Consider the following 26,030-nt stretch of genomic DNA (forward strand, 5'->3'; position numbering starts at 1 on the left):
TAGCTTACTTGCCAGGCTGCAGGTTTGCAAGGGTAAGAGGTGCTTGTTTATCAGCAGTCTGTAGAAGATGGTTTTAATAAGTGAAATACAGAGAGTTGGAGATAAATAGGAGCAGTGATAAAAGAGGGTGCTTAGTTACAAGTAATAAGCAAAATATGTTTATCTATGTAGTATTTCTGTAGCATGAACCTAGTTGAAAAAACAGCACAGTTCAGGGTCTAAGGCAAGCGTACAGTCAACAAGTGAAAGAAGACCTAGCTGAATAGTGGATTGTTACTGCATTGTGGTGTAGTGTTTTTTAAATAGGTGTGTCCTCAACTCTTTCCTAAATTGGAGCAGCATTCGAGCAGTCCCCATTGATATGGGGATGTTTTTCTAGCTCCTGGATGCAAAGATGGAAAAGGCGTGCTGCTTTGTTTTTTCTTTTTTACGCTTCTTATGCTTCAGTCTGATGGTGGCCTCTCTGCGGGTATGCTGAGAGTCACAAGAGATGAAAAGTTTGACTTCAAGATAAGTGGGGGTGTTGATTGCGATGCCATTGTAAATGACGCAGCTGGTTTGGATGAGGGTGTGGGCTGGCATGGGGAGCTAATGGAGCACCAGGATAGAGTGTTTGATCATATTTCTTCTGACCCTGGATGAGAAGTGAATAAGAAGTGCTGCAGCATGCAGTGTGTTTCTAAGGGGTGACAATGTGGGGTCTGAGAGGCCATGGAGCATGGAGTTACCACCATGCAATGGAGTTACCACCATGCAGATCAAGAAAATACATGAGCGCTTCAACAGCAGATCTAAAGTTGCTTTCTGTAAGAATGGGGTTTAATTCTATAAAAGAGATAGCTGGTACCGGGGTGTCTTTATTTATTTATTTATGTGTTCCTTGATGGTAAGGTTGGGGTTCAGGTGAAGGGCATTTAGTGCTAGTTGGGATCAAAGCCATCAAGTTTGCTGTCATTCAGCTAAGTTAGTACTGTTTCTTGTTTGTTGTTCTGAGCAAATAACATAATTTCTGTCTTGGTTGGGTTGAGCTTTAGGTAGGCACTGGATTTTAAGGTCTAGATTAGGGGTGGGTGATAAATGTTGCTCTTCCTGGTGGAGTTTGCAGAGTTTTAACCACTCTGTGACTTGCTTATAATGCGGAGTTCCAACCAAAAGTTTTTTCTCATATGTGGGTCACGCATTGCAATGTCGCTCACGCAAGCAAGAATTGGCATCCTCTAGTGCCATTTTCAGGAGCCAGGAGGGCACCTGGTGAGATTCTCTCAAGGGGGCGGTGGCGACCGTGCCCGATGAGAAAGCTGCCACTCAAGAAGAAAATCTACTCCAGCAGCAGCAAAGAGGCAGCGCCCTCTGGCAAACTTCATAGTGCCTTAGTTTGCAGTGCGGATCAAGCTCCCAGCACTAAAAATCAGAGTGATCAGTGCAAAGTGCCAATTTTCTTTTGCGCGCAGGTCTCCATGAGTTCTGCCCACCCCTAGTCTGGATGAGGTTCAAGCTAGGCCTGGGTGGTGAACTCCACTCCATTCGCGGAGTTTGTGGAGTTTTCTGTACTCCACACTCCACGGAGCTCACGGAGTGCAGCAGAGTTTTTCCCCCGCTCGCGCTCATGAATCGCAAGTTCGCGAGCGCTGGCTGCCTCTCGGGTAGAATTTATTCCCGTCCGGCAGGAAGACCAGCATGAATGGCAGTTTGCACTGCATTCCGCACCTTGCAGAACTTCACAGAGGTTTTTGTCACTTTGTCACGTAGCTAGACTCTGCGAACTATGCCCAGGCCTGGTTCAAGCAGTGTTTGAGGTACAGGTTATCTGAAACATAAGAGACAACCAGCATATTGATAACTGTTGATGCTGTTGCCTGCAAGTAGACCCCATAGAAGCTCATGCTGAGGCTGAAACTGACTGAAAACAATGTGGAACCTTGAGGAATTCCACAGAGGATAGAGATCTTTCGTAACCTGGTGTGTCCATGTGAGCAAAAAAGGCAGCCAAAAGGTCTAACAATATCAGGAGTCAGCAGTCATCTTCATCTGTAGTCAGGAGGGCATTGTCTATGATGTCTAAGATGGGAAACATCCTTTACAACGCAACTTTTACCACGCAGTGCTATTACAACGCAGGTTTTACAACGAAAACCATTACAACGCATTGCGCTGGGGGGCGCTCTAGGATAGGGAATAGATTTAATTTACTATCCAAAACCATCCCTAGTGTCCACGGGGACTGGAGTTGGAATAGTAAATTAAACTATTCCATATCCAGCACCCGAAAGCGATATGCGTTGTAATGGTATGCGTGGTAAAAGCATGCGTTGTAACGTCATACATCCGTCTAAGATAGTTTTTTCTGTGATGCAATGTGATTTGAATCCAAATTATTTGGCATACAGGAGATGGTTGGCATTAATTTGATCTTGGACTTGAACATAGACTGCATTTTCTAGGATATTACCAATGAAGCGTATGCTTTTCCGCCTAGGTCGCGTTGCGACCAGGCGGAAAAGGGTTCTGTATGGTGGCGGTGTCTATCAGACACCGCCAGCCATATTACAATGGGAATTTTCCAATGCCTTTACGTGGCGGCAATGCCACCACGGAAAGGCATGCTTAGTATGCTTTGAGGGCCCATTGCGGCCCCCCAGGGACTCCGGGGGGGCATGGGGGGTGCACATGGGGGGTACCTATGGTACCCCTCAGCAGTTCCATGCACAACATGGCAGGCAACGCGCGGTGCCTGCCATGTTGTGCATGGAAGTGCACAGCATGCCTTCCTGGCATTGTGACGGGCGGTGCTGAGTGCACTGCCCGCCACAATGTCAGGAATGTTGGATGCGCTCACCACTGCGGCGGGCGCATCCTAATTTCCCCCACGGGACCCCCGCCCTTATGGCAGCCGGTCCATTTCTACGATGGGATGGCGGGCAGACAAAGTCAGCCCATCATCCTAATGGGCCCCTTAGTCTGGGCACTGCAGACTCCCCCCTCCCATCTGCACACTGGTAGCCTGCCTGGTCTGTGAGGAGGGAGTGGTGATTCACAACTTCGCCACTTGACGGGCTGTGACTGACTGCCCCACAGGAGCCTGAACGGCCCTGCCTTTCGTTACTGTAGACAGCCAAGTCAGGGTAGGCAGGGAACATCCCAGAGCTCCCTAGACCCTTCCAGAAACTCCTACCCCCTAGACCCTTCCGGAAGCTTCTGCCCCCTTCAAGTAACTCCAGGGTATAAAAGGGAGGGTCTTGGCCACACATCTTTGTTACACTACTGGACCAGGAAGAATCTCTACTGGAGTGAAGACTGCTGCGCCAAGAGGATTGCTACACTGCTGAGGCTGACTGCTCCCAGGAACTGCTGCCCCAAGTTAGCTGAGTGGCCCTGCCTGCCTGCTGATCTTGCCCTGCCAGAGGGGAAACAGGAATAACATCTCCAGTGTGTTGCCACTAATATTTTCCTTCTTTGACTGCCCCCCCCCTGGTTACTGGGCAATCACGAGTATTGCAACCAAGGACTGTCCCTGCAATGTGGTGGAACTACCTTGCTAAGAAAAGGAACAACAAGGACAGCAACAATCTGTTCCTATAAACTGCCCCTGCAGTGCTGTAATCCTGAAAACATCACCGCCACCGCCCGGGGCCCCTAAAGCACTGCAAAGAATTGTGGAAGGAAAGCGCTGTACACCTGAAATCATTGCCGCCTGGAAACTGAGCGGGCTGTGTAGCGCTGTGAGTAGGAGTGAAGTGCTGTATGGCAGGAAGCACCGCCACTGCCCGGGACCTGATCGCGCTGGGGAGCACTGTGACCAGAGGGTGCTGTGAAGTGAAGCACTGCCTAGCCAAGATCACTGCGGCCAGCCCGGGCACTCAACCGCATTGTGTTTTGCAAGCGCTTTGCGAGTAAGCGATTTTTAGCCGGGATCATCGCAGGAGAACTGCGAGGATAGCCCCGCGACATCAGAGGCAGTGCCGCGCTGGGATTGGAGCCAGCGCAGGATGATGACTAGCAACAGGGGGCTCACCGCACAGATATCGAGGAAGCAGTGCGGAAGTGAGGAGGAGCCCGGTCTCTTTCTTTGCCACACCGAAGCCGAGAAGAAGCCCAGAGCAAGAGCCGCCCCCCCCCTGGGTATGGTCAGCATTGCGAGCTAAGCTGCCGTGTGGGTGAAGTAGGCTGCCAGTCCCCGCAGCGGGCTGCGGGGACTGGCTTAACCCAATATCGGGACTGCTGGAGACTGTGTAGGGTGGTATCTGGAGAGCGGGGTGTGCCCAGAAGAGCCTGACTTTCTTTTCCGGCCGCATTCATGCTGCGGGCACAACGGAGGCAAGTTACCATCAATATCGGCCGCATTCTCACTGTAAGCAAAGTGGGGCTCATTTTAGCACCAGCTTGACCTCCTTTGCGACCGCATTCTTACTGTTGGCATGAGCATTAACGCCGGGAGTTTAACCCCTGTGGCACCACGGCTATTTTACTGACTTCAGTGGCTGGACCTCATTCACAAGAACACTAGTTCTGACTGTCCCTGCGTGTATTTTCCTTACCTTGTTTAAAGCCCAAGCTGAACTGATATTTGAACAAACATTTTACCTAAAAGAAACTGCCAGAGTTTGCTAGATTATTTCCCCTCACAAAGAACCCTTTTAGACAAAAGCTCTTGGCACATATGAACTTCCTGTGATTTGATGTAGCCTAAAAACTGAATTTACCTGATAGTTGATCTTGCCTGAAACTTGAGATAAAGATATTTTTACTTTTATAATTAACTGGTGTGGTGTCTCTTTGTGGTGTTTCACTGTGTTATGGTGGATGGGTGTTACAGAAATACGTTACACATTGCCTCTAGAGCTAAGCCTACCTGCTCTGCGCCAAGCTACTAGGAGGGTTGTCCAGTGTACTTTGAGACCCGCCCTGAAGGAACTGATGGTCCCTCCTTGGGCTAGGGTACATAGCCTTGCCAACTAGAGCCCCCGTTTCTAGCAAACTGACATGCAACTAAAACCTGACACGACTATTAGCTTTTTCAATGATTGTTAGCTCTTTAAGATAAAAGAGTACCAACAATGGCTGTGTTGTAAATAAATAATATTGAAGATGTTTCAATCTAGGGTGGTGTGACCCGTGCTACCGTACTTGATGCTGACTCCAGGGGCTGCCATGCTTGCAAGTTTATTTTGGTTTCAGAAACATCAGCTGCCATGTTCCTTGCCTCCAGCAATTTCCAGGCAACAATACAAATATCAAGAGAACTCCAGTGATTAATGTTCTTCCTGGAAAGAGATCGGAGTTTTGTCTAGTTGAGGTTTTGACTGATCATAAAATAGCACAGAGGATTAATATGCCTTCCACAAAGAACGTGCACCATGCAGATCACAAAGTGCATATAATGTGAAAAGGTCAGTGGGTTACTGTTTTACTAAAGACAACCTTTTGTTACTTTCAGTTTATACGTTAAAGCCCTAATATAGAACAGTGAATGCACACTGAAAACTATAGATTAGAGCACAGATTAATGTTGCAAAAAGGGTAGAGATTGGTTCTTATTATTAAAGAAAACCCCGAACTATGATGTTCTGTTTTCATTTCTGAGTTTGAGCTTCTCCAGACCAAGCACTCTTAAACTATACTGGGTACCAGTATGGATGATATGTCACTCCTACACCTTGTGGTCCTCTGGCTTATGCAACATTTCCTATATGCTGATTTACACATGTACTATTTATTGTCTCTGTCTAGTGGTGTGTGTGATGCAAAGTGCTCTGACACCCTACACTAATATGAGTGGTGCTATATAACTAATTAAATGCATCTGAAATAGAGTGGTTGTGGAGCCTTGAGGGGTACTGTTAAAAGGTGGTGGTTGGGGAATCTGTGGTGGAGGTCATCACCACCTCCACCATGGATGTGCGGCACCAACAAACTATGTTGCACTGGGCTAAAGCCAGCTCGGGTTTCAATTATGAAATTGTGAGACTGTGAATTAAATATCATTAAGGCCTGTGGAAGGAATATTGGTCTTCAGTTGTGTGTTCTTTATGTTAGACATGTATGGCCTTTTTCACCCCCATTTTGTCCATCTAAATATCTTAACCCTCATTGCTTTCCTCTTCAGCTTCCTCTTTTCACTCTCTCCTGATAGCACTTCCTCACATCTGCTTTACTTCACCAGACCCAAACATACACTGCACTCACTCACAAGTAAGCACTTCATTTTTATTTTTGCTTTGTCAATATTTTGAAAATGGTATCCCCTTTCTCACACATTTACACAGAATTTCAATTGCAAATGGAATACATGACCATTACTCTGTGTGCTCTGCAGAGAGGACAACCCATTGAGGCACAGTGAGAAACTCAAATTACCTTCAGCCTCAGCACCGGGCCTCTCAATTGCAGCCTAGCGTAAACACATGGCACAACTCAGCTCAAACTAGGATATATACAAGAGCAATAATATGCACAAAACAAAAAAACAGAAACACAAAGTGATGGCAATATCTAACACTCTTAGGAAAGGCAAGATTAGGTATAACACTTGAAATAGAAACAGGACCTAAATCACTGACATGCATTACTTTACCATTGTTCAGAAATCAAACTGTATATTTGGCATTAAAGTTAAGGGCATGAATATAGGGCCCGAGAGGGACCCATTTCAATGTCTGTTTTAATGCCATATGAAAGAGCTAGAATTCCTAGAATTACACAAGACCATCACAGTCACAAAATGTTCGAGGATGAATATCTTGCTACGATACTAAGAAGCTTTTTGAACAGGTTATATAAGAATTAAAAAGAATTCCTGATGTATGTGATTGCCATCCCACATCACTGCACCATAAAGAAAATATGTAAATCAGGGTATTCAAAACTATATTAAAAAGCTATTCACAACTCCATGTAGATGACAAATGAAATGTTAGCATGTCTGTAATTTGGTGATTTGTCTGAAATGCCAGAAAAACGTAATGAGTGACGCGTTTGTGTCCATATCACTCCAGGTGCCTCTCCAATGTAATACGACCAAAGAACAGTTCTTAAGTGCCGAAAATGCCGAAAATACCATATGAGCGAACAAAGTATAGAGCAGTTGTGTTGGTGTGGCTGGATTTGGATGGATAGAGGAGATAACCTCACTCTTCAGTACAAACTAAGGGCTGATTCACAAAAGTAATCTGAGACAAAATCCTAACTTTAAGACTTTCGGTATTCCCAAAAGGCATTTAGTAGTAGTAAACTTAGGATTCCTAACTTTACTGCTACTAAACTGAGAAAAATCCTAATTTTACGACTTTCAGTATTCCCAAAAGGTATTTAGTAGTAGTAAAGTTAGGATTCCTAACTTTACTACTACTAAACTGAGAAAAATCCTAAATTTACGACTTTCAGTATTCACAAAAGGCATTTAGTAGTAGTAAAGTTAGGATTCAGCCACCACAAATATTGCCAGAGTGAGGCACAGGAAACCCCCAAATGAACAAGTGCTCAAAATACTCTGGTAGTTTGGCAAAGAGCTGTCAGGTTTAACTTAGAGGCTATGTGTAAAGTATTTATGTGGCACTTCGAACAGTAATAAAGTGCAACACAAGGAAAATACCATACCATTTTAGAAAACTAGACTACATTTTTATAAACAAATCAAGCTCAAAATGATAAACATCCAATCTGTAGAACTGCAGATATGCAAGTTTAAAGAGCTGAGGGAAAATAGCGCCAAAAAACACAAAGCATCGCCTGTGGATGTCCAGGCGTGTTTACTTATTTACTTACAAGTTCAGGCTGACCACAATGAAGAGTGGTCCGACTGTGGCGACCCAGTTAGGCCCACTGAACAAGAGTACCTTAAATCCTGCTTACAAAGAGTTGCAGAGTCCCCCGCTGGGGATGCTTTGTGCAGCTGAGGTGATGTGTCAGTTCTGAGGAGCTGCGAGTCTGCAGTGTGAGATCCTACATCGTAGTTGAGGATCCAATTGAGGAGGGCTTGCGATGTGAAGTACGGGGTCGAGGATGTGTCACTCAGCTAAGGTGATGTTTCAGTTCCGAGGAGCTGAAAGGCTGCGATGCAAATTTCTGCATCGCTGTTGAGGTTCCCATTGACACGAAGCTTGTGATATGAGGGCCTGCACGGGAAAGTCAGTGCAGCAGAGTCGATGTGCCAGTTCTGCTCAGGGTTACACCATGCAGCAAAGGAGATGCGTCAGTTCTGCTGGATCTACAGATGGGCTGGCAGAGCACTTCAGGCCCACTTCAAGGGTCCAGGATGGGGGGGAACTACTTGGTAGGGTCGGACTCACATATGTTAGAGTCTAAGGGCTGGGTTTACGGTGGTTAGAGCCTTCTATCCCTGAGGCTCTTGTCAAGAGGCCAGCTAACTATTCCTTAGAGTCACTCTGGGGTCCAGAGTTCAACAGATGCAGGTCTAGTCCTTCAGAGCAGCAGTCCAGCAGGGTGGCAGTCCTTTCAGCAGTCCTTCTTCCCCGCAAAGTCCACAAGTCCAGAAGTGCACTGAAGAGGTGGGGTCTGCAGTCGAACAGTTATCTCAGGTACCTAGTGGAGGAAGCTTCTAGACTCTAGAAGCGTCCTCCACTTCAGGGGGTGGACTCCTCTAGAATCTAGAGGATTCCACCCCCTGAAGTGTACCGCATCTCCTTTCTCTCTGCCCTGTCCCCAGCTTGTCCGGAGTCACAACAGACTAGTGACAATCACTTTGTGACAGTCGTCAGGCAGTGACTTTGTTATATGCAAGTGTGGTTGGTGATAGCACCTCCCACTCGTTAACTCAGAGTGGCCCATTCTTTAAAGAGGGCTTTCAATTATAATTGTTTAGACACAAACCTCGACTTGTCAACCTGTTCCCAATTGGAAGCTACAGAGTATTAAATGTAATAATGTTGTCCTTGCAGTATTGAAAAACAACTTTAGGAGTTTTTCACAACTACGACATGTGAAACTTAAAAATACATGTTCTACTTTTTGAATAAACTGAACCCTGCCCTCCATGCTGTCCGAGGCCTAACCTACAGGTGACTTAACTGTAATAAAGAGAAAGGCTTGGGCCTGATAAAAGTGGTATTTTGCCAAGTCAAATGGCACTCTAAAACTCAAACACATGGGAGGCAACTGCAGGCCTGAGACATGTTTAAAAGGCTACGTAAGTGGGTGCCACAATGAGTGCTGCAGGCCTAGTAGTAGCATTTAATTTATAGGCCCTGAGTACATATTTATGAGAAACTTACAAGTATATTCAATATGTCAATTTGGTAAAAGCCAATTCTACCATGTTTAAAGGGAGAGAGTACAAGCACTTTAGCACTGAGCATTGGTAAAGTGTGGAGAGTTCTAAAAAAGGCAACAGAAATGGACACCGAAAACCGGAGGGTGAAGTGAAAAAGTTTGGGTGTGACCCAGCAGAAAGGACCAAGTCCAAAACAACTGATTTGCAAATGCACATTTATAGGGCCTCATTATGATGCTGGGGGTCCTCCCGTTGGTGGCCGTCTGACTGCCGACAGCTTTTTGGTCCGACCGCTGTATTATGATGCTGGCAGTTTGACCTGCAGTTGTCGGACGCAACACCGCCAGAATCATAGATTCGGACAGTGCGGGTTTGGAGGAGTGTTCCAGAATGGCAGCGGTGCTGAGGCAGGCACCGCCGTCGGGATTACAATATCCCTTTCCAGCAGCCTTTTTCATGGCGGGAACCCCACCAGGAAAAGGTTTTCGGAAAAGGATCAGAGGGCCCCAAACAAGGCCCCCGCTGCTGTAGGTCATTGAAAAGTGTCCCTGGGGCACATGTAGTTCTCCCTTTTCCTCTGTGCACTGTGTGCCATGAACAATATGGTGCATGGCACACAGTACATGGAGGTGCTGCAAGGCAGTGGCATGTGCTATGGCCCATTTCCATGGATGCTGCATGCTCTTTGGTCAGTCTCTCAACCCCCGCAATAGCGGCTGGCAGTCTGACCGCCTGACATCTTAAAAAGGCCCTAAGTGAGTAGGTATAAAGCAGAATTGGGTGGTCAAAGTAAATGTCTTAATGTATGTTTAGGAGGTTAAGAGGGATATTTACGAGAATTTAGGGATGAATAATTACTATCAGGCTAACAAAGAAATAATGGAAGTTGTTCATAATATAAAAAAATAATAGATTAAGCAATAGTTTATGTAATTCCTTTTTAGCCTGTGTGGTCAAAATATAACCTTTGAATCCCTCACGATTATAAGAAATCCTTCAATTAATAGTGCAAATTTTAGGTGTCTCTTCAAGGATAGACATCTATTAAACTGGCAATAAAGTTGTGGAGAAGTGTGGCTCACTGGTTAGAGGAGGCATACCCTGAAGCAGAGGTCAGACCCGGGACCAGGGTTCAATTCCCGACGCGGCAGAGTCTTGAGCCCAATTGTCCACGGACTCGATAATTCTCGCTTTGGTGCCCACTCTAAGCACGGGTTCACTCTGGGCAGTAAGCTTGCTTAATCTCCACAATGGCCCCCACGTGGTGGATGCCTGGCTTTCACCTTGGGGATGCCCAGTACAGGTTATCTCACAGGGAAAAGCCAGGACGGGTTCCCAATGCAAGCGCTGAGATGCCCTAGGGTAAGTCGAGCGCTATATAAGAACATACATACATACATACATAAAATAATTTAATTTATTAAAGTGAAAAGACTGAGATGACTACAGTGCCCTACTCAAAACTAGTTTGGATCCAGAAAGGGGGCTATTCTAGCCCAAGTACGAAGTTCCTATTCCATTCTTACCCCATACGGATAGAGACAACTGAAGGCAAGTGGAATACTGCGAAGAAATAAGAGAAGGACAGAATGTTTAAATATTGGAAAAGCAGTGGTTTTAGGTTGCAGGTGCTGCAGATAAAGTAAAGAGTCCCAAGTAATGATCAAGAGTCCTTGCTACATTTCTTCGGATTTGTTTCTGTAAAATTTTGGCATCTATTATCTTTTGGCATAAAGGACTATTTCACTAATTTAACATGATTTCACTGCAAGAAAGCTAAGGCTTCAATCACTCACTTACTAGAGACAGTAGTGTGGCAAAAAAGGTATTTAAGAGTTTCAAAGGAGAACTATGATGAGACTTGCTAGTAGTGGTTGGAGATCAGTATGAAGGGAAGCTGACTCAAAAATAGAACATTATAATATATATATTTTATTGTTTGCTATATTTATTTCCTATTTTCCGACTGGTGAGCGTGTTACTATTAAGATGTTTAAGGGTTTGAAAGTTGTTTGTAGAAAAAATTTGGAATTTCATGATTAATTTTGTATTTTAGCTGCCAAGTAAAAATTCCACATGTGAAAATACAGAGTTAATTGGTTCGTGTGTAGGCATAAGAATACTTCAGCAAAGGAAATAAGTGGGGAAGATGGGTCTGTGTTTTCTGACTTCCAAATTTAAACGGATTCATAAGCAACTTAAAAGATTGGAGAGAGAAGTCAGTGTTGACATAATGGTGCTTTAATGGGCAGAGGAAGTATGTGATAACAGGGTGATCTAGGAAAGAATATTGACTTACAAATGAAGGAAGAATAGATAAGTAGCTTTATAAACACGCATAGAAGCGTGCAGGGATGAAACAAATCAGTCAGTGTGGCTGACAAGGAAGTACTACAGACAATAGAGGATTATATTATGGGAATAAACAGAATTAAAAGTTCTCCTTATTTAAAACAAAGTACAAGGTTTCTGAAGGAATAGTTGCCATTGAAAATTTTGAGGAGGATTGGTGATAAATAAAGGGTACTGGAGGTTATCCCAGAGCTACTTATTTTTGAAGACCTAGGGCCATATTTATGGCTAAGTTATGCAGAGAAGCAAGTCACCTTGCTGCGCTGCGCCATGTAACAGGGTAAGAGCAGGGATACGTTGTATATTAAAGAAAACGCCACATTCCTGCCTTTGTCCCTGCCCAAGCTACATTTTGGCTGCCTAGATTCAATGCATGCACCCTTGTACCAGGATGTATGACGGTACAACGCGTACCGTTTCAACGCGTGCCTTTACAACGCGTCTTTAACAACGCAAGTTGTTATAACGACTTGCGTTGTTGGGGTGGATAGTAAATAATATAATTTACTATTCCAACCCCAGTCCCCGTGGATAGTAGGGAAGGTGTTGGAATAGTAAATATACTATTCTTTATCCTTTAGCGCCCTCCAGCGCAAGTCGTGGTTACGACTTGCGTTGTAAAGGACGCGTCGTAAAAGCACTGCGGGGTAACATCCGCGTTGAAAAGGATGTTCCCCCTTGCACCATGGTGCAAGGGTGCCTGCATTGTAAGGAGAATTGTTTTTGTGCAAGAAGTGGCATGTTCCTGCACAAAAACAATCCCCTGAGGCATTGTCCTCTTTCTATGTGTGCAGTACAATGCAGCACACACAGAAAGAGGAAGTAACAAGAAGAAATAGAGCTAATTCTCCTCGTAACACTTCAACAGGGAAGGCGTTCCATTTTAGCGCATTTCCAAGCTACCACTTTTTGGTAACTCTGGGAATGTGTCAAACTCCATGGATGGTGCATGCAGGGCTGGACTGGGAACCCAAAGCAGCCATTGCCAGAGGGTTGGGCAAGCATGAAGCACTGCTGTCTAACAAAATCAACCCCCAGCACTGCTGCTTCTGTAACTGGGGACCAATATTGCAGGCTCGCTGCAAAACCGGCCCCCAATGCTCCTAAACTGCCCCCACCGCTCCAAAACTGGCCCCCACTCACCCAGCCTCCCGGGCAACCGTCCGATGCCCGCTATGTCTAGTCTGGCCCTGGTTGCATGGCAAAACCCATTGAACGCCTCCCTTGTGCAGAGTAACGCAGCATTGATCTGCGCTGTGTTGCCTTACTCCAGCTTTATCAAGCCACTCAGAGCAATGCAAGGTGGTCTTGTGTGGCTTGATAAAACGCATTTTGGGCTTGCATCATGCTTGTACCACCGTGTGTCGTGCAAACACAACGCAACCCCAGTCATAAATATGCACTTTAAATGTGATTGATTCTTACAACCGTGTAGGTGTTCCATTTAAAGAATATCTGGTGGGAATCATATTGGCAGTGGCTAAGAGTATAAATGTATAAACATGCTAAATCGATTAAGTATGAAAAGGTGTGATATTAATTTCAGATCATAAAGGCGCCCTTTTGATCTGATAAATAATTGCTGACTTTTGACCATGCACCTTGGGAGGGCTAATGTTTCCAATGCTGATTAATAAAGATGATTCGGTGAAATGGATATATACTATGGAAGATGAAGACAGTCTTGTGCAACAATGATATAAGTGGCGTTTGGTCGCTTGGTCTTAAGCGCCTCCTGGCGCGCTTCCCGGGTGAGGTACTTCCGGGCAAGGAGGCTGCTGGGAGATGTAGTTGCAGCCTCCTGATGCTCGCCCCCACTCAGCGGCCGCTGTAGAGTGTTGTGCGCGGCGGCGGGGGGTGAGCTGCACTGCCGGTGGCGAGGGAAGGGCTCCGATGCACAGGTTGCAGAATGCAGGTAAGGGCTCTCCTTGCGTAGGGAAAAAGAAGCGAATATATTCCAGGCATATATTGGCAGGTAACATATCTCAGTGAGCGGAGCATCCAACTGGCGATAGGGCCTACTCAGATAATTCTGTTCCTAATGGCTGAGATGTCACAAGCTATTGCCTTTAATTAGGTGGTTGAATGTACAGATTGCTAATTACTTGAGCATCTGCACGAGCCACAGATGACATTTTGTGAGATATGTGCTGCTTGTTTGACTCGCTTTTACTGTCAGGAGATCTTTGGGAAGAGCAGCTGCGTGCTGCTGCTGGTTTTGTCACTGATTCATTAAAAACAAGCACATCTGCAGGCTTACCTGTGCATGATTGTGCACATGCTTTACATATCTAAGCACATGCATTATGCTGCTTTGAAAGTACATGCAGCGTTAAAATATTTGAGCTTGTTTATGCTTTAGTCTAAAGCAGGCATGTTTATTGATTTCCTCAGTGTTTAAGTGTGCCCTGGAGTGCATGTGTATACTTTTCTAGAATGTGTGATGTTTCTTTCATGTTCTGCTGCAAGCCTCTTTTGCTTGTTCAGGCAACCACTGCACCCACTCCCTTGACACCAAAAATCACATTTAATATCATTCTAATGTAATGGCACTCAGCAACAGATCAGCCCTTGACTCGCACTCTTGTGATTAGGCCTAGGCGTCAAATTTGGCACCTCTTACGGAGTTTGCAGAGTTTCTCCCACTCCGCGCTCCATGTAGCGCGCAGAGTTCAGAAAAATGCTTGAAGGAAAACCTTACTCCGGACCGCCTCCTGGCAGGATTTTTCAAAGCGGTTAGTCACGGATGGTCACTACCGCTCGCGTTGAGGATGCGGCCGCACTAGCTAAACAACTACCCTCTTGGGCGGTGCGTGGTTCCATTCTCACTGATTTTACAGCACAGGACAAACACCTGGTGCTAAAAATCATTGGGAACGGCATGACGTAATGCACACCGCCGCATTGTGTGGCGGAGATTTTTGGTCACTTTGCTAAACTCCACGAACTCCACCCAGGCCTACTCCTGATAAGACAGTCATTAGGGCATTGAACACAATCTATGGGTAGTGAAAGAGGCCATCCAAGCAAAAGAAACAAGCCTTCAGGAGACCCGTTTCCAATAAAATAATGTCTTGGCTCTTGTTCTGAGAATTACTACTCTTGAATATGGTAATCTACTCCCACCAGATTTTCTTAGGCACCCTGATCAACATTTCCAATCAGAGATGGTCCTGGTTAACTATTCCAAGTATGCCAAGTCCTGCACTTATTCATTCATGGTGTCGAACAGGAATTCCTGTTTGACGCCATGAATGAATAGGTGCAGGACTTGGCATCTGATATATCATGACCATTATCCTGTATACTAAAGAAGGAAGACTTAATTCATATATATACCTTTGACCTTGGGGAGGTGCAACTTGTGGTGGACTCTAGACATATGAATTTGAGTAGTTTATCTCCCTACTTGGATGTATGGATGATTATGTCTTTGAATTTTGTTTGATATTCATAAAAAAAGACTACAATAAATTATTTAGTAAAACACTTTTTTGAATGTCTGATTCAAGATTTTGACCTGGAGGTGGCACTGTTTTTCTTGTTTACTGAACGGTTTATTTTCTCCTGGTTGTGTCTTCATCAATTTTCAGTTTACATGGGCCCTCTCCTGTCCAGTACTAATCGTGATGAGGGCCATCACGATTATTGCTATATTTTACTACCAAACAATCAATCAATCAGGGGAATTGTAAGCGTGCTACTCACCCGTGAGGGTCTCAAAGTGCTGGGGGAGGGGGAGGGGGGGTTCAGCAGTTCCGTTTAGCCGAAAAACCAGGTCTTGAGAGCGTTCCTGAAGGTGTTCAGGGATGGGGAGTGTCTGATGTTGATCAGGATCTCGATGCAGGTCTTGGCCGCAATGTAGGAGAAGGCTATTCCCCCTCTTTTGACTATGCAGATGCGTGGGGTTTCAGCGAGGGTGAGGTTGGCGGATCGGAGGTTTTTTTTGGGTATGTGGAAGGTGATTCTTTCATTGTGGTATTGGGGTCCTGAGTTGTGGAGGCATTTGTAGATGTGGGTGAGTATCTTGAAAGTGACTCTCTTCTTGTTGGTGAGCCAGTGGAGATTCCGTAGGTGTTGGCTGATGTGTTCGTGTCGAGCTTACGGTGGGAGACGGTGTTGAAAGCTGCTGAGTAGAACAGATGCTAGAACAGTCAGGCTATCCTGGCTGAAGACGGCAGATAGCCAGAAACCGGTCCTAGGATGCTTGATTCCGGTCCAGGAAAGACATGGCTTGGCGGTTCGGGATGGACTGTTCCCATGAGCCACAGGGTCAAGGCTGATTTGCATATGGCCATGCCTGAACTGGGGTGGTGTGGAGTGCAAAAAAAGATGGATTTAGGCCCAGACCTCTGTACTGGGGTGAATGTATGACATTGTTCTGCATTCTGTCCATCAACTGTTGTTTTTGCATTTGTCACCCCGAGTGGGATGGGTATGCTCAGATGTGAGTCCCATGCTCTCCACACCACTGTAGTCAAGCTATCCTGGCAGAAGACGGCTGATAGCCAGAAACTGGTCATAGGATGCTTGATTCCGGGCCGGGAAAGACATGGCTTGGAGGTTTGGGCTGGACTGTTCCCATGAGGCACAGGGTCAAGGCTGATTGGCATATGGCCAGGTCTGAACTGGGGTGGTGTGGAGTGCAAAGAAACGATGGATTTAGGTCCAGATCTCTGTACTGGAGTGAATGAATGACATTGTTCTGCATTCTGTCCATCAACTGTTGTTTTTGCATTTGTCACCCCGAGTGCGATGGGTATGCTCAGACGTGAGTCCCATGCTCTCCACACCACTGAAGTCAAGCTATCCTGGCTGAAGACGGCTGATAGCCATAAACTGGTCCTAGGATGCTTGAATCCGGTCCAGGAAAGACATGACTTGGCGGTTCGGGCTGGACTGTTCCCATGAGGCACAGGGTCAAGGCTGATTTGCATATGGCCATGTCTGAACTGGGGTGGTGTGGAGTGCAAAAAAATGATGGATTTAGGCCCAGATCTCTGTACTGGGGTGAATGTATGACATTGTTCTGCATTCTGTCCATCAACTGTTGTTTTTGCATGGGACTTTGTTAAGGGTCAGAGGTCCAATGCAGCAGTTCTTGTACAGACTTTTGGGTGCTTCAGGTAGTCAAGAAAGGTTATTGTTAGAAATTGGGTCTCTAGCTGGCAGAGGTTTGCAACCTGTCTAAATAGGGACCACCACTCTAGTCAGGATAAGTCAAATACACCACTGTCAATTAACCTGTGCTCACACTCTGGTAGCTTGGCACAGAGCAGTCAGGCTTAACTTAAATGGCAATGTGTAAAGTATTCTTGTAACACTTAAATTACAGTAACTCAATGAAAACACCACAAAAAGACTCCACACCAGTTTAAAACAATTGAGAATACTTATTTGACTAAAACAAGATCAACATGACAAAAATCAAAAATGTAGAAGCAGAAATATGCATTTTTAAACATTAAACGTTTAAAAAGTGCTTAGAAGTCACTAGTGGTTAAATGGTTACTTGAGTTCGTGAGGAACTAGTGCATAGTCAAAGTTTGTGCCGACGGTGAAGGGTGGCAGACCGGCTACAAGACCCAAACATGTGCCGCTGAAGAAATACCTTTGATGGAGCTGACATCGAGAGTCCACTTTGTCATTGTCGAACCACACAGATTGGGTTCTGCATTGACCTCAGCTCTCTTGAAATCAATGGAAAGTCATTGTTGAGCAGCTTGTGCATTGTTATCAGAGAGTTTTCTGCCGCGGGAGCGCTTCATTGCTTTAATTGTTGCCAAAAAATTTAAAATAACATTGCTGCTATCTTTCTTTTAAAAACTGTGTTGCTAAAATTCTAAAAATAACATTGCTGCTATCTTCTTTAAAAATTGTGTACTCGGAGGAGCTGTGCAATAGCTCAGGGGGAGGGTAGACCGGAAAACTGGTGTAGACCAGGAAGAAGCTTACGCAGGAACAGGCGCCAGGTCAGTGGTCTAGTTGCTGGACCCGATGCTCTGCTGAAGACTTCAAAAGTGCCGTATGACGTGACCGCGCAGCGGTAATTAGAGACCAACTAGTCCTTTTCAGCCATTCTTTCCTCAGTTAAATCTGGATCACCACTTGATCCTGCGCCACCCAATATTTTAAAACTGGAGGCACCCACAATTGCCCCTGCTTTCATTGGCCTGATTAACGCCTCCCTCGCGTCAGAAATAGTCCCTCCGAAGTGGAAAAAAGCAATGATAAAAGCACTGCTAAAAAAATGCACCTGGATCCTGCGGACTTGGGCAAATACCGCCCCATCTCGTTTCTCCCAGGAATCAGCAAAATTGCTGAGAAACATGCCAATCATCTACTCTCCACATTCATAGAGTCCCACAACCTGCTCCACCCCCCACAAATGGGCTTTCGTCCCCGCCAGGGTACAGAGACCACACTATTAACGGTTGTGGAAGAATCAAGAAAGATCATGTATGCAGGAGGCTCCACTGCCATAATCCTCCTCAACCTGAGTTCAGCCTTTGACACGGTGAACCATTGAACTTTAATGCACCGTCTCAGGAGCATCGGTGTGTCTGGCATCTCCTTACTATGGCTCCAATCTTTTTTAGAAGACAGACATTTCCAGGTCTTTGAAAGCAACATCCGCTCTAAACCCGTCCCCCCTCCAGTGTGGAGTCCCTCAGGGCTCCTCCCTAAATCCAAGCTTTTTTAATATTTATATGTCCCCACTGGCAGGTATTTCCTCCCCCTTTGGGATCCACACAGTGACATACGCTGACGACACACAGCTTGTCGTCATACTTAACCAGAGCGACAAGACGCCTCCTGACCTCTGTTCTTGCCTCGAAGAAGTGGCAAAAAGGATGAGCCTATCTCATCTAAAACTCAACAGCGCCAAAACCTAACTGCTGCTGTTAGGCAACCACTTAAATTTTAATGCATACACTATGTGGCCATCCTGTATGGGTCCAGCACCATAGCCTAAAACAGAGATCAAAAGTCATGGCGTTTGGTTAGACCTAGAACTATCATTTAAAACACAAGCCAGGAAGACGGTAGCATCTTGCTATGGGCTGTTATAAATGCTACGTAAAGTGCTTCCCCTCCTACCCAGCCAAGCCAAAAAACTGCTGGTCCAAGCTTTAATTTTGCCCCAAATAGACTAGGGCAATGCCCTTTACTTAGGCCCCCCCAGCTCACAGTTATGAAACTACAGATCGTGCAGAACACGGCCACAAGGCTGCTTATTGGGACCCCATTTGGTGCTCAGCAAGACCTTTTTTACGTGCCCTCCATTGGCTCCAGGTGCAGGAAATGATCCATTTCAAAGCCCTGTGTGTAGCTCATAAGTCTCTGAGAGGAATCGGACCACCTATTATCAAAAATCTGACCCACCATTACAGAGCCAACAGAAGACTAGGCTCAGATGAGCTTTACTTAGTAGTAACACCCAAGATCAAGAAAGCCAGAAGCGGCTCTTTTCCTACAACACCGCTAAACTCTGGAATGCCCTCCCTCTGAACCTCCGCAAAGAACCCAACCACCTCATGTTTCAAAAACATTTAAAGACCTGGCTCTTCCCGTAGAGGCTTGCTCTCTCTTTGGTAGCTGCTACAGCTTTGGGATGCCTCCGGGTAGCCATGCCTTTTATAAGAACCCTTTTCATTTCATTTCATTGCCATCCAGCGGCACAGGCAGTGGATTCTTTGTTGTCCAGCAGCCTCTGCATCACAGGCCAATGCATCAGAAATGTTCATGCAGTCGAGGCAATGCATCAGTTTTGGCAAAAATCTGTTGCAGACCCCATGTCTGAGGCCCAGGACTGGAGGGGCACCACAGGCAATAGTAGGACTCATGGCTGAAAGAATACAGCAGCACCAGCAGGATTGCAGGACGTTTTTTTGTGACCCTGAAACTTCAGAAGAGAACAGGAAGCAAGCCAGCAAACTCTTGGAGTCACTCTAGGTTCAAGAGAGATGGGTCCAGTCCTTGTTTTCAGCAAAGCAGAGATCAGCAGGCAACAGGGCAGCTCAGCACATCTGAGAAGCAGTTCCTCAGAACAGTCAATCACAGCAAGGTGGCAATCCTTTCAGCACAGCAGTCTTTACCCCAACAGAGTTGTTCTTCCTAGGTCCAGGATTGTACAGATTTGGTTGAGGCAGTGCCCTGGTACTTATAACCAAAAGAACATTTGATGTAGAGGGTGACTTCAAAACAGTCCCTGAAGTGCACAAGGATTCCTTTCAGCCCTGTCCTGCCTGCCAGGCTATCTGTGGGAGTTAGTCAACCCTGTTGTGAGAGGAGAGGAGACTGCCTATTCAGATGTAAGTGTGAGCCACCTCTCTCCCTTGTTGCCCAGGCAAGCTATCAGTATGCTGAAGAATATAGATAAAACCCCTGTCACACCTGGTCCTTCCTCTGTTGCGGCTGTCTAGAGGGAATGTACAAAGTGTAGCTGCCACCCAGCCCAACCGTGTATTGGAAGCAGGCTGCATGCACACAGAGAAAAGTTAACAAACAGTGAAATCTCCACTTTCTAAAAGTGGCATTTCTAAAATGGTAATGTCAAATCCAACTTTAACACAAAAGAGGACTTACCACCACCATTCCAGGTATATTAAACATGAAGTAGCTAGCTACTCCTTTCTAATCAGAAATTATAACTTATAAGGTATTTTAAGGAATCCCTGAAGCTAGCCTATGAAAGGAGTAGGCTTCACAGCAGCGTAAAACAAATGTAGATGTGTGCCACTGCCAGAATATATAAAACTTAAAAGTCCATGTCCTGCCTTTTAGTTAAACAGCACCCTGCCGTTAAGTTTGGAAGGCTACTTGTGTATGTGGAACAGCCAGTGCTGCAGGCCCACTAGTAGCCTTTAGATACAGGCCATGGGTATTTGGTATACCACATTAGAAGGGACTTATATGTAATCTGGTATATACCAATGGCAACATGTCTAAGGGAGAGAAGCAAAAGCACTTTGGCACTGGTTAGCAGTGGTAAAGTGCTCAGATTCCTAGTGACAACAAAAAGAAATCAGCAAAAATAGGAAGAGGAAGGCAAAATGTTTGCGGTAACCCTGCAAAAAGGGCCATTTCCAACAGTTATCATATAGAGTTCCTGTCTGATCCACCGCCTACAGGGACTGCCTCAAGATCCAGTCAGGAATAAGGCCCTGTTGGACTGTTGAAGAGGGTCATGGCTCTTCATGAAAAGGAGCCTTTGTTTAAGTCCCTGGGACTTATTTGGGGGCCAACAAAGCCACAGTCCACAAACTGCAAACTGTGCAGAATGCAGCCGCAAAACTGTTAGGTAAAATTCCTATCCATTCACCCACCACCAAACTTATACGTGAGCTGCACTGGCTAAAAATAGAGAACAGAATTAAATTCAAGTCCTTATGCTTCATGCACAAGATCTCTACAAACAAAGCCCCTAAGTACCTACAAAATCTGGTACAATGTTACCATCCATCTAGGACTCTGAGATCTGCAACAGCTAATAAGTTTGTTGTTCCTAAAATAAAACTATCATGTATGGGCGGCAAATCTTTCGCCTACCTTGGTCCCTCCTTGTGGAACACCATGCCACAAGCTCTGCGCTCAAAGGCTAATTACATCAAATTCAGAAAGGCCTTAAAAACCTGGCTATTCAACATCTAAGTCAGTCGTCCGATTAACTACTACTGAATCACAGCGCCGGGAAACCCTTTGCTGGGTAGCTGTTTGCGCTATACAAGATAAATAAATAAAATAATAAATAAAGGGGAAAGTAAAAGGATTCTACTCGACCGTATTTCTTGTTCTGAAATCCTCAAGAGATTTTTGCCTAGTAATCGACCTAAAGCATCTCAACAAATTAATTCATAGTTTAAAGTTCAAGATGGAGACACACCAGAGGATCATTCCTCCAGTTCCAGTTGGTTATAACCATGGAGCTCCATTACAGTTACCTCCACATTCCAATTGCACCAACTCATCACAAATTCTTGAGGGTTGCAATAGAGGATCATTACTGGCAGTTCAAGATTCTTCCTTTTGGGTTGAAGTCAGCTCAGAGAGACTTCACAAAAATGATGGTGCTGGTTGCGCACACCTTGAAATCCTGGAAATTCCTGTTTTTCCCTGCCTGGATGACAGGCTTCTCCATGTGGGGAGCATGAAGCAGCTCTAGTGGTTTTGGGAACAGACACAGACATTAATATCCAATCTTGGTCTTCTTCTGAATATTGCCAAATTCCAGCTTTCTACCTCCAAGGATCTTTTATTCATCGGAACCCCTATTCAGAACAGACCTAGAAAATGTATTTCTTCCACAGAAAATAATTCTCCATATTCAATCTTTAATCCAGGATATTCTTTCCAGGGATTAAGCCCCTTCAAGACTGTGGTTGGTAGTGCAGAGACGCATGGCAGCATCTGTCCACATGCTGCAGTGGGCAAGATTCCACCTAAGGCCTCTTTTCTGGCATCTGAACAGTCATTGGTCCTCTGTGGCAGAATCATTAGTTTGCCACCCTGAACCCCTAGAATAGAACACTAAGGGCCTGATTATGATGTTGGGCGGACTTAAGTCTGCCCAACACTGTCCCAGTCCTGGGACTGACTGCCTCTGGTCAGCAGTCCCGACTGCCTTATTAGGATGCAACCGAACACAGTTTGGTCGCATTCCTACATTTACCTATGGAGCATGCACTAAGGCTGTAAACCTCTAGGTACCTGCCACGGGGTGCAGGGATCAAAAGGGGGGGGGGGCATCTTTGGGATTATGAGCCAGTTCAGACTGGCCAACGGCTCCTTGAGCCCATTAGAAACCAGCCAGAATGACCGGCCAGTTTAGTTTCTGACCACCAGCACTGTAATGCGGCGGTCGGAAAGTAAACCGAGAGGCTGATTATGATGCAGTCCCTAAATGTCAAAACAGTTACATTTCTTCAGTTGGCGGTGGCAAACTTGGGACCCAAAAATACTTCCTTCCCTGAAGAACCAGATCCCAACATTACCATTACTGATTAATCAAATTTGAAGTAGCACAGGGATGATTCATTGCTTCAAGACACTTGGACACTTTCCACTGCATGAGTCCCCTAGAGAAACATCCTGAATATAACAAGGATAATCCATTCCTTAAATGCACTTGGCACTTTCCACTGCACTAGTCCCCAAGAGGAATGTCATAAATATCTCTGCAGCTCTTTTGTTACTAAACCTTCAACATCAACAGCAATCTGGGGACTCCTAGGGCCACCTTCATATTTGCACCTTCCACGTGACCTCAGCCATGGAAATTACTGTCTGTTGATGGCTCAAGGTACACTTCAATGCACTCTGCACTTTCCACTGCACTAGTCCCTGTTAGATTTGGGGGTCTCTTGTTGGCACAGGTAGGTACTTGTGACAAACAGGGACCCTCTCCTTTAGTCAGGGTAAGGGGGTACACTCCTAAAATAACCCCTGCTCACACCCTGGGTAGCTTGGCACGAGCAGACAGGCTTATCTCAGAGGCAGTGTGTAAAGTATTTGTGAACACATACAGTGATCCAGTGACAACACTACAAACGGGCGCCACACAGGTAGTATATTTATAAAAGTAAGTATCTTTTATATAGATTTACCACAAGACCATAAACAACAAAAATAATCCACAATACTATTAGAAATCAAGGTTTCTTGTTAAAAATGCTTGAATCGAAGTTCTGTGCGAGTCGGTAGCCCTGTCCAGCTACAGCGTTGCTGAAATAACACAGAGTCTAACAAACCCAGCATACCACGTTGGTACGGGCCCACTCAAGTGTCGACAGACTCGGTCACAGTACCTTTACTTGATGCGGTAGGTACGGGCATGCGAGGTCGGTTCCGGCGTTTGTCGCGTTGCAGAAAAGAAAGCGGTGCAGGATGCGTTGTGCCTCATTGCGGTTCAGGCAACGGCCCATTGACGGAGTCTGTGGGTCCGAGGCATATGTTGCAGGGCAAGACGGTGCTTTGTAGTGGTGCCTGCAGCTTGCGGAGCGGCAACAGAGCCAGAGTTTGGGAGCTGGCTTCAATCAGTCCGGACAGCGGTACGAGTCGGGTGGTGTGTCGCGAAGCGTGTGAGGCGGTGCCCAACTCTGATGTGTTCACAGGACTCAAAGTCAGCAGCAGTGACCACGTCAGTCAGACTGGTACGAGTCGGTGTAGCGAGGCATTGCACGTCGCGGTGTCCACAGGTTACGGTGCAGGCAACGGCTCGGTGATGGCGTCAGGACAGAGTCATGAGCTCAGAGCTTAAATTGCAAGATGCGGACGTTGTTCGGATTATAAAATGTTATAATCTAACTGCCCATTCTGGCTTATGAAAAACAGGTAGCCTTGCAATAGTGAAAAAACGAAAATGGCTGTAATTCACTATAAGGACATGCCGCACACACCAGGGCATGTCCTACCCTATACTTACAATGCACCCTGCCCTTGGGCCTACCATAGGGGTGTCTAGTAAGATGAAAATTGAAGGTTTAAGGCCTGGCAAGTGGGTGCACATACCCCGTCAGCATGGCAGTACCAGACTGCACACAGGCTCTGCAATGGCAGACCATAGACACACTTTTACAGGCTGCTTCTGTGGGTGGCACAACCAGGGCTGCAAGCCCACTAGCAACATTTGGTTTACAAGCCCTGGGAACACCTGGTGCACTGCACTAGGGTCTGAAAAGAAAACCAAACAAGCCAATCAGGGAATCACTAATCCATACATAAATGTATGTAGGGAGCACTTGCACCGTGGCATTGGACAGCAGTAGCACAGTGCCCAAAGCATCTAACACCAGCAAAAACACATGAGGCAACAACAAAAATGGAAGGGAGACCCATGCCAACGGTGCTAGGTCTAACATGTGTCCCCTCCAGCTGAAATGTGGGGAGAACTACCCTACCTCCTTGGAGTTCTCGTCACTAAGGTGGAAAAATCTAGACAGACCATCAGCGTTGGTGTGTTCTGTACCAGGGCGGTGTTCCACCATAAAGTCCATACCCTATAGGGAAATGGACCACCCCAACAGCTTTGAATTCTCACCCCTCATCTGCAATAACCATCTGAGGGGCCTGTGGTCTGTCTGAAACCGGGTATGGTCTCAGCTTCTTCAGTGCCCAGACCACAGCAAATGCCTCACGTTCAATAGCACTCCACCTCTGTTCCCGTGGAAGTAACCTCATTCATCTGTGACAAAACAGCCCCCACACCATGCTCTGAAGCGTCTATCTGGACGATAAACTCTATGGAGAAGTTGGGGTCCAGGAGCACGGGCGCCGTGCACATGGAAGCTTTCAGGGCCTCAAAAGCTTTCTGACAGGTGTCAGTCCAAATCACTTTCTTAGGCTGCTCTCTGGAAGTCAGCTCTGTCAAGGGTGCAACAATGTTGCCATACCCCTTGACAAACCTCCTCTAGTACCCTGTGAGTCCTAAAAAGGCTCTCACCTCTGGCTGGGTTTTGGGGGGCTCCCAAGCCAGGATTGTTGCAATCTTGGGTTGTAGGGGTGCCACCTGGCCACTCCCAACTTGGTGTCCCAAGTACGCCACGGAACCCTGCCCGATCTGGCACTTACTCACCTTAATCGTGAGGCCTGCCTTTCGCAGCACCAACAACACTTCCCAGAGGTGGTGCAGATGTTCTTCCCAACTGGTGCTGAACACTGCGATGTCATCCAGGTAGGCGGCACTGAACTCTTCCAGTCCAGCCAACACCTGGTCGACCAACCTCTGAAAGGTGGCAGGGGCATTCTTCATCCCAAAGGGCATAACCCGGAACTGGAAATGCCCATCTGGTGAGGAGAATGCTGACCTCTCCTTTACCCCATCAATTAAGGCGATCTGCCAGTACCCAGACGTCAAGTCAAACGTGCTGAGGTACCGTGCAGCCCCTAGCTGATCAATGAGCTCATCAGCTTTGGGGATGCTTCGTGACTGAATTGAGGCCTCGGTAGTCCACACAGAACTGGAGTTCGGGTGTGGCACCCGGCGCTGCAGCCTTTTGGGACCAAGATCACTGGGCTGGCCCAAGTACTGCTAGAGGACTCAATCACCCTTAGCGCAAGCATATTTGAGACCTCCTCTTTGATGCAAGCCCTCATCCTGTCAGTTACCATGTAAGTTTTATGCTTCACAGGTAAGCTGTCTCCTGTGTCCACATCATAGACGCACCAATCTGTGACACCAGGAACCAGGGAGAACAGATCAGAAAACTGTCCCAGCAACTGGCGGCAGTCATTCTGTTGCTCAGGAGTTAGGGTGGAGGAAAAAATGGGAGGGAGACCCACGCCAATGGTGCCAGGTCTAACTGTCCCCAAGAGGAATGTCCTGCAACCTGGGGACTTTGCCTTCATATTTGCCCCTTTCATGTGACTTCAGCTATGGAAATGATTGTCTGCTGATGCAACAGAATAAACACTAGAAGTAACTACAGATCAACTGTTTTATATAATCATTTCT

Source organism: Lissotriton vulgaris, chromosome 9 (assembly GCF_964263255.1).
Source record: "Lissotriton vulgaris chromosome 9, aLisVul1.2, whole genome shotgun sequence".
In the NCBI taxonomy this organism is placed as follows: domain Eukaryota; kingdom Metazoa; phylum Chordata; class Amphibia; order Caudata; family Salamandridae; genus Lissotriton; species Lissotriton vulgaris.